Below are 10,049 nucleotides of genomic sequence, written 5' to 3'. Positions count from 1 at the left end.
ACCTTGAAAAATTCTTTTGCGAGCAGATATGAAATTTTACACCGTTGGATCTGAAACGAATGAAACAAAATATATTATTATCAACCTTTTTCATCATTGCAACAATAGAAAATTAATTATTCTAATTATTATTCTATATTTCAATTTTGACAAAGAAAGAGAATAAATATCAGGACAGTATATTATTGAACAGTACTGAAGTTGCTATTTAAAAATATATAAAATATTCAGAAAAGAAACAAGATGCATTTTCTTAAATTAATTATCTGCTGTTACTTGTTATAAATACATTCAAATCTTCTATGACTTTCACTTCGGATTTTATTTATGGCCGAGCTTTAATTAATTCTTTCAATTTGCTTTGTTTCTACATTATCATTAATCTCATTAACGCTCCTAATTTATTTCAATTTCGCATTACCGCACAAGCATTTATATTCGTTCTGTAATTAATTGTACTGTTCAAAAATACAGGAAACGTGGCAGAAAGAAGATATTTTCCTTACATTTAGCATGCATTTCACATTTATAGAATTATTCGAATATGCATCATTATAGTAATTTCTTTGAATCTTCAACACTTTAAAAATTCGTATAGACCTGGTTCACGAATATGAATTTAGTACACGACCTAAAATTAAGGTAAACTTGATATTGTTAGTAATTGATATAATCATTGCAATACCAGCAAACTAAAGAAATAAATTTTACACGCAAATATAAAAAGAAAAAAATGATAAATACGAGGAATTCTATTGGACAATATTCTCTTAGTTGAGGACAGGTTTGTGTAAATGGAACTATAATGATTACCTCATAATTATTTCATAAGTATTCAAATTACACTGGAATCGTATCATAAATAAATGTTTTTAAGTCGCTTAAGTTATTATTTTAGAATAATACTAAATGATAATTTTTAATTCCTTGATGTGTTTACACAAATTGTGTTCTTTTAATCTAGAATTATCGTTTAAAATTTAAATAATAATGAAATTATATTAGAAATAAATAACTCTTAATTATTCAGTTTATTATTTACACTAAGTTATTTTAAAAGGTTGTATGTTTCACTCTTTAAATTTTTTATATTTGAAAATAACGTGAAAATTCGAAGTGGATGAACTTGTACATTGTATTAGATTGGTAACTAAGTGATTGCGGACTTTGTCAATACCTCCTAATGACAAAATCTGCAATCACCTAGTTGCCAATCCAATAGTAATATTGCAGTATATGATGTAAGAACAAGAGAGGAAGCAAGTCTAAAAAATTCACATGACTGCCATCGTGTTAAAGAGTTACATCTGAAACATTTTCCAGCTCCGTAACGGGAAACAGCACATCCGCTTGAAAAATGTATCGGTTATATCGCTCTTTAACCGGTGTCCATGCTCCGGGCCGTGTTCAGCCAAGCAGAAGTAATCGGCAGACGCAAAGTCAGCATTTCTTTACGTGTCGTGAATACTCTACTTTTCTTTTGTTTTCCTTCTGTTTACTACTTACATGTGTGACCCACTTTTTTTCCTCAACTGTAATCCATTCATCTTCGCTAACGGTTTGTGAATTTTTCTAGGCTCAGTTCTTTACGTTTATATGTAAGATATAATGTCTGCCTGTCTTTTCGGATATTCAGCATTTCTATAAAAATTTAAGAAAACCTTTCGTTTACGATTGTTCAAAATACAAGCTACTAAACCTAATGTATAATCAACAATTCAATATTCTAAATACATTAATATGTGACATATAGCTAATGTTGACTACATACTGCTATTATTAATCCTTTCCTTTTTTGTTGAAATTTTGTTAAGTAAAATTGTTAAGAAGTAAAAATTTTTTTCAAAGAAAATTAAATGTAAGATTTTGTTCAGACTTTGGATCGTGAATCGGTCTACGGAAGATCAAATACCATTTCAAGATGAAAGTTTCACCTTGTAAAATAATCTAATTCAAATACGATAAATCGATAGTACGTAATCCAAGTGAAACGAAAGCTGAGGATCCCGCTTAATGACAAATTTTGGTATTACTTATACGGAGTGTAATATTAAGTTTCGAGGATGGTGGTAGCATGATGATACTATCGCATTCTCACCGACGTTGTTGCGTCAAATTACGAAAGTTCCCCTATAAAATTAATGCCGCGAACGCGATCATTGTGTCTACCTGAGAATTAGGATTCTCGGCGAACTATGGAGGATAGGCTTACCTCCGACGGCGTCTTTAAAGTTCTACAGCCCGTGTAATTAAGAATGTTGAACTTCCCGTGAAAGCGGCGGCAAACTTGCATGAAGGCACGTATATGTATACTAGGACATTTGCTCTTACCAAACGGTTCTTTGTTCTTTCATAGACTCTAATTATTCAAGAACCTCGTTTATTCTAGAGAAATATGACAGCTTGATCTGCCCGATATGTATATTTTTTTATTTTATCGTATTGCTTATAGTATTATAGTTAAATATCGTATTGCTGCTCTACGAGGATATAACTCATTTATCGTAGCTTAATTAGGTAAATAATGTTTTTTTTAACAATAATGTTTAATTGTACAATTCTACAAAACAACAAATACAGACGTAGTGTGCATGTTCGAATATTAATATGGGTAAGCGTACAGTATCCTTTTGCAAAATTAAGCTAATACTGTGAAATGAAATTTAAAAAGCCATAAGTTACAAATAATTCATACTAGTAAATTCCCGTGCATAACAAGATTGATGATAAAACATTTTTGTTGAAACATTTTTTGTATTTTTGTCCATCGTAATATTTAAAAAAAACAACATGACCTCCTACATACAATAGATATTATATTCTTACATACACTGGATTGATGCATTTTTATTTCCTCTGCAAAACAGGTATCAGGGTACCTACACATAAGGTATCTTAAAATTGTTAGTTTAAAAGTTATTACAATTTGAAATTTACTGAATTATTTCGGTGTAGTGGCAAATAAAAGTAAATCTTCCATACAACAATCTAAAGGAGATAATAACGTGCCTAACGTGGAATGAAGGATAATTGAACCATTTGTTGTCATCTTTACATTTGCTAACATAGTGTGCTAGAATAATTTCGTAAATTACAAGTCGTAATAAATTTTTCAATTTTTATTATATCAATTTTAATAAAATATTTTTTATTAATAAATTTTTTAAATAAATTTTAAACTAGTAATTTTTGGCATATGTACCTCATTACTTATAGAAGATGAAGATATTTGTTGATTGATATGGTTCAATGATCCTTCATTCATATATCACATATTGCTCATATATTCATATATATATATATGTATAATTACTATTATGATACGCTGATTTCGAAGCATTAAATTTTTCTTCAACATTTGTTTCTACCTATAATCGTTTTAAAAATATCACAATCTTAAGATTAGCTGCACAGAAAACTATGTATAAGTTAATCACAGTACGTATCAAGATAAATCATAGTTTATGTGATTTGATTTAACACCTATTGTGTAGGATGGTTAAAAGATAGTGGTTTTTATAGGTTCTTTGTAAAATTTATTCTATTTAGCAAACCATGTGTAGTGCGTTAAAATATGCTTAATTACGTAAAATTATGCAGAGATATACAAGATAATAAATACTTAGATAAGCCGGAATATGTTGTGAAAAAAATATTTCACCTATTTTTATGGCTATTATATATTTGCATATTGTTTACATATTTAACGCATTGCGAATTTTTAAGTTACACGAATTTGCATATCTTGACGATAACATAAATCCACAAGCGCGTGAACATTTCCTATCTTTTACGAATAACGTTATGCTCACTTCCTAAGTCGTTACAAGGTGTTCTTTTCCCGCAAAATGACGTCAATATATTCTATAAATAAAAATAAGAAGAAAATGTCATGTTAAAATAGACTCATAAGAGGTTTATTAAAAAGTTATAATAAAAATACGAAATGACAATAAATTTGTTTTAACAGATTGGTTTTGAGTTATAACGGAATAAATCTTAACGATAAAGGTCGAGGTGGTTTGATTTTTTGGTATCTAAGATCACCAGATATTACGCCACCAGAAATTTACATATAGAAAAATATTTCAACACCTCAACGTTTTATTGGACAAAAAGTAAGCCCGATAGTATTGCGTATTTTTACTATAACTTTTTCATAAAGTCTGTGTAAGTTTATAACATTTTATTTTTATCTTTACTTACAGAATATCCTAACAATGTTTTATAAAATGAATCTGACACCCTATATAACCTCTTGTATTCCGAAAATCACAACCCTATGCAATTACATTAACAGTCCATTAATATCTATATCGTTTAGGCTTCATAAACTCTAAATGGAATTCATAGATAATATAAAATAATAAAGATTGTTTAAAATGTTCTTTTTCTATCAAAATATACAGTTTGATAGTGTTTTGAGAACTGGAAGTTGTTAAGTTTTATTCTCGATCGTTTATAATTTGTAAGTCAATAATTTCGAAAGAGTCGAAGGTAACAGAATCGGTGATCCATTATTTTCAGGCGAATAAACTCTTTTGCATTGAACATTATAGCCAATCATGTGTTAGCATTATAATGTTAAAAGAAAAGGAAGAAAATATCATTTTATTAGTTATTAAACTCTGTGAGCAGTGACTGTCAATAATGTTCTCTTTTGAAATCTTCCGCTTCATTTTCCTGCTTCACTTATTATACAATACCTCCTGTTTCGTGATAGAAAACAAAGGAACATGCAATCCATGAATTTCTGAGAACGAGCTCTTCTATTGGCTCGCTCGGAAAGTTTGTTCCGATTTTTAAAGAAAATTTAATTGCAGCACATTTAAATTCCGATATTTATTTATTGAATTATATAGGTACTATTTTGTCCTACAACCTTTCTCTATCTTTCACGTAACATGATGAGTCCTTCTTTCCAGAATCTTTCAGCTTTTTCGAAGAAAAACTTTTCACTGTGATTTTTTTACGTCGTTCAAAGAATTAAAGTTTTTGCTATTAAGTGAATTTTGTAATGACCTAAATAAGTGAAAATCTGAGGGTACAATGTCTGGTGAATACGGTGGGTGTGGTAGCACATCCCAACCAAGCTCCAATAGCTTTTGTCGGGTAGTCAAAGACACACGAAGCTACGCATTGTTCTGATGAATCACGACACCCTTTCGATTCGCCAGTTCTGAACGTTTTTGTTCAATTGCTGTCTTTAATTCGTCTAATTGCGAGCAATACTTTTCCAAATTTATCATCTGGTTATTTTGTAGAAGCTCATAATACAGGATTTCCTTCCGGTCCCACCAGACACAGAGCATAACTTTCTGATGAATACCGGCTTTTGAAGTGGCTACTTTTGTGGCATTTTTGCCTTTCCGGCATCAAATGCCTATAGTGCAATTTGTTTTCTTCCATATTTAAGAACGTATAAAACTAACAAAAGTTAATGTATCCTAATCAAACTGTTTTCTAAAGATGCCTAAAATATCACCTTTTAGAATATGTACACATATCATTTGTTCTCGATCATTCTGATATATTCAAACCTGTCCTCCTAAGCCACCTACCGAAAATGGACACAAACTTTCCAATAGCGACCCAATATAATACAGTTTCATACTTTACATTTTTTATCAATTGTGTAAGTTACTAAAAATTAAATGTCTTAGTATATCACATAACTCTTTCAGTTCTAACGAGAGAATATAGTCAGTCCACACGTACTGATTTTAGCAAAATTTGTTTGAGAGCTAATTCAAAGAGAAATGTTCCGTTAGTCGTTACTCACAGAGTTCAATGAATAATAAAATGGTACTTTCTTTTCTTTATTTACAAGCATCGATATTAAAGAAATAAAAACAACTTTCGAAGTTAAAAATTACAGGATATCTTTTAAATATCTTGAAAAATGTTGATCGTAGGAAAAAATTTTGTTGAAATTTTTTGTGGAAAAATGATATCCTGTAAATTTTTGATAAGAAGTAGCTGTTTAAATAATATATATCAAATTTGACCTTTAGAAACATGTTTTTATTTTCTTTGTCAAATATTAATTGATTCTTATCCATTATGTTTGAAATTTCGTGTGCGAACCATGAATGAAAATAGGCAATATGTGTATTTTAGATTTTTTGCTATATGTCGCCCTGGATTAGATAATTTTTTTCCAATTATTCTAATATATTTCCTATTAAAATCTTACAACAAACATCGAATGACAAGTATTTATATGATACGCGCGTGCGCGCGCACACACTGAACTTGTAGCAATCTATAAATTTCTTATAAATTCATAGCCTTGAGAGAAGTAATGAAAATTAAAATTATATTTCTAATAATCTCAGAAAGAGGAGATAAATATTTCAAATATTAGAAAATAATATTATAATATTTATTTATCTCGTTAATTCTAATGCACAATGATCGTTATTAAAGAAAATCAAAATTTACGAAATGAAAGAAAATCATTTAATAAAGTAAAACAATAAGTATTTAAAATTTATTTTATTAATGAATTCTCATATTAATATACAGATATTTATTTGCGTTAGATTCCATTTCTACAAAGAAGATAATTTTTCCACTTTTTTCGTGTTTGGTAAAACCACAACACTTTACTTGCTTCAACTTTTCTAATTACGTAAAGCAAATTAAATTATATCTACTTAGAACAAATTTATCGTTGATTAAACTATTCGGTATCGATCTTTGATGGAGTAAACATGCAACGATTAAGTATAGCAATTACCAGCAAGGATTTATCAATTTCCGCCCGACAGTCGTTCCGGAACGACATTTCATAAACTTTCATCAGATCTCGTGGTTCGGTGTATTCATCCATTATTGTTGAGGTTATTCGGTGTGTAAACAGAGAAAACACGTGGATAAATTGAAAGGTAGAAAATATATTTAAATAGAAGTGAATAAGTAAAAATACAATTTGAGCTGGTCCAGATCCGCACGCTAGCTGTGTTACCTAATAACTGAAAAACCCCGAAGCCAACGTCGCCTGTCTACTGTTTATGGCCTGACTTCGTCGCAGTCTTTTGTCTACGCGCTGTCGATGGTTTCAGTGCTTGAGAAAACTAAAAAGGACCAGATGTAGAGTTTTCTTAGAAGTGGTAACCACTTCAACACCCTCCCTAAAACTCTACATCCCTACAAACAATTATCTCAAATTTACAAATTATCTCTTAATATTTTCTAACTCTTGTCGTAAATATCTGAAAATTAATTTGTCAATGCCTTCTCAAGTACATTTGCCAGCCGCCTTTCTCTTTTCCATACAAATTAATTTATTACACAAAAAAAAAAAACGAAGACTAAACAGATCATGTAGAGTTTTTCCTCTTTTTTTTTTGGGAAGTAATAATCACTTCGACACCCTCCCTAAAAACTCTACATGTTTACAAACAATTACCTCTTAATATCTTTTTTACTCTTCAAACCCAACTTTTTCCTTAAATATTCAAATCTCGGTTTTGGCAACGCCTTTGTACATATATCCGCCAATTGCTCTTCGCTTGTTACATACGTTATATCAATTTCGCCTCTATTGTATAAATCTCGCAAGAAATGATATCTTACGTCAATATGCTTACTTCTTTGATGGAATTCTGGATTCTTAATTAATTTCACGGCACTAGTATTGTCTACACATAGCATATACTTAAGGATCTTAATTTACATTCAAGAAATATTTTCTTTAGCCACATAATTTCTTTCGCTCCTGAGGCTGCACTGACATATTCAGCTTCGGTCGTAGATAAAGCTATACATTGTTGTCGCTTACATTGCCATGTGATGGCCGCATTCGCATACTTACATACAACGCCTGATGTCGACTTTTTTGTTTCTTTGTCGCCTGCATAGTCAGCGTCGCTAAAGGTTTCGAGACTGCCTGCTTTTGTATATAAGAGTCCCATGTCTGCGGTCCCTTTTATGTAGCGCAAAATTCGTTTGACTAATTTCCATTGATACTGGTTTGGATTCTCTAAGTGTCTCGCCGCTATATTTATTGCAAAACTAATATCTGGCCTACTTACGGTTTGTAAAAACATTAAGTTCCCTACGGCTTCTCTGTATGGTGCGTTACAATCATTATCGCCTATGTTACTTTCGTTCCAATTAGTCTCGATAGGTGTAGAAACACTGTTTGCCTCATTCATATTAAATTTTTCCAATATGTTTTCGATATACCTACTCTGATGAATGAATATTGAACCATCTTCTAATCTATTAATTTCAAGTCCAAGAAAACTCTTTACTTCTTTCAAACTCGTAATTTTGAATTCTTTATTTAAATCATCGAAGAATTTATCAATTAAAGATTCGTCTGAAGCGGCTACCAGTCCATCGTCTACGTATATGGTCATCAACATTAATTTGTCGTCTTTTGTATAAATATAAAAACAAGGATCTGCGTTACTCTGATAAAATTTTAAGTTCGAGATAAATTTTGTGAAACGTTCCGTCCAACATCTTGGAGACTGCTTTAAGCCATATAGGCTTTTTAGCAATTTACAAACCCGATTTGTACCATCATCATAACCTTTAGGTTGTTTCATATAAATATCTTCTTTCAGACTTCCATATAAGAATGCGGTTTTAATGTCGAACTGTCCGAGGTGTAAATTATTTTTGGCTGCAATACTGAGCATTAATCTAATTGTGTCAAACCGAGCAACGGGACTATATGTTTCCTTATAATCTATGCCTTCTTTCTGTGAACACCCTTTTATTACAAGTCGCGCTTTGTATCGTTCCGAGTTGTCCGGATTTAGCTTTATCGTTAAAACCCACCTATTGCTAAGTACCTTCTAATCTTTAGGTTTTTCTACAAGTATGCACGTCTTACTTTCATGGTGCGATTTCATTTCATCATTCATAGCTGTTTCCCATAACTCTTTCTTTTCGGATCTCATCGCTTCGTTAAAATCCACCGGTAATTTTTCCGCTACGTACGTTACTGGGTTACCATAAAAATCGGTTCGTTTGATCTTATCTCTATCTCTCAATTGTCTCACATTGTCGCTAGTTCCATGAGGTTGTTTTTCATGTTCACTCTCTGCACTTTCATACGTACATGCTCTATCGCTCTGCGCACTCACATCTTCGCGCTCGACAATTTTCGGTAAACTTAATTTTACGAATTTCGCATTTTCTAGTTCAGGCTTAAATATTACGTCACGGCTTAATATTACATTTTTTACTGTTGGCACGTACACTCGATACCCTCGTCCATCATCTAAATAGCCTACCAAATATCCTTTGTTAGCCTTTTTGTCAAGTTTTGTCCTTTTCTCCGCAGGTATGTGAGCAAAGCACTCAGTACCGAAAACCCTAAACTTTTCTAAATTCGGCGGTTTCCCGTACGCGCAACCTTCACAGAAAAAGTTATTATCCTCTACAACTTTCATATTTGAATTCTTTAAGAATTCTTTAACATGTCTGATGTTCTGATGACATAGCCGTTCGTGCCATAACTGCAATGTGTCCGCGTTTGACTCCGCCCTATTGCTAAAGTTACAAACTGACGGTATGATAACTCGCATATCTACTTTATACAAATTTCCGATAACAGAACCTCTTGCTATTATTTTCTGATTTTGTAAAAATATGCAATTGGTCCCTTCCTTTGAAATACAAAAATCTATGCCCCTTCTTGCGACAGATCTAATCGAAAACAGATTTCTTTTCATACCTGGTACGTATAGAACATCGTTCATTGTACATGTTACCCATTTGCCGTCCACAAAAGTCTCTACTCTGATTTTTCCTTTGCCGCACGCATCCATGAACGTACCATCACCGATCTCTATCTTCACCGTGTTATCGAATTCTTCGAAAACGCTGAACCATTCCCGTCGTCCTGTCATGTGATCCGTAGCTCCTGAGTCGATTATCCAAACATCAGGGTTTGCCGTTTGTATCGCTGAGGTACTTCCTAATAGACCAATTCCGCTGTGATCCCGATTTTGGTTTCTAGGTTCCTGGTTGTCTCTACTGTTGCTTCTTTTGTTATTTTTAAAACAGTTTTTGCTGGTGTGGCCTTT

At 31.9% G+C, this 10,049-nt stretch overlaps 1 protein-coding gene across 2 annotated transcripts in view; it reads right to left on the bottom strand.

The window, feature by feature from the left end:
- Positions 1 to 10,049, bottom strand: part of LOC126873815 (octopamine receptor beta-2R-like) — a 612,816-nt gene that overhangs the window by 268,936 nt on the left and 333,831 nt on the right. For both annotated transcript variants that reach the window (XM_050635074.1, XM_050635078.1), the window contains exon 2: positions 3 to 50. The gene's annotated coding sequence lies outside the window, so the exon portion shown is untranslated. The remainder of the gene's footprint in view (positions 1 to 2; positions 51 to 10,049) is intronic.

The sequence above is a fragment of the Bombus huntii genome, chromosome 15, assembly GCF_024542735.1.
Source record: "Bombus huntii isolate Logan2020A chromosome 15, iyBomHunt1.1, whole genome shotgun sequence".
NCBI classification, from domain to species: Eukaryota; Metazoa; Arthropoda; class Insecta; order Hymenoptera; family Apidae; genus Bombus; species Bombus huntii.
The sequence above is the reverse complement of the archived record's forward strand: the minus strand, read 5'-3'. Positions and strand labels throughout refer to the sequence as shown.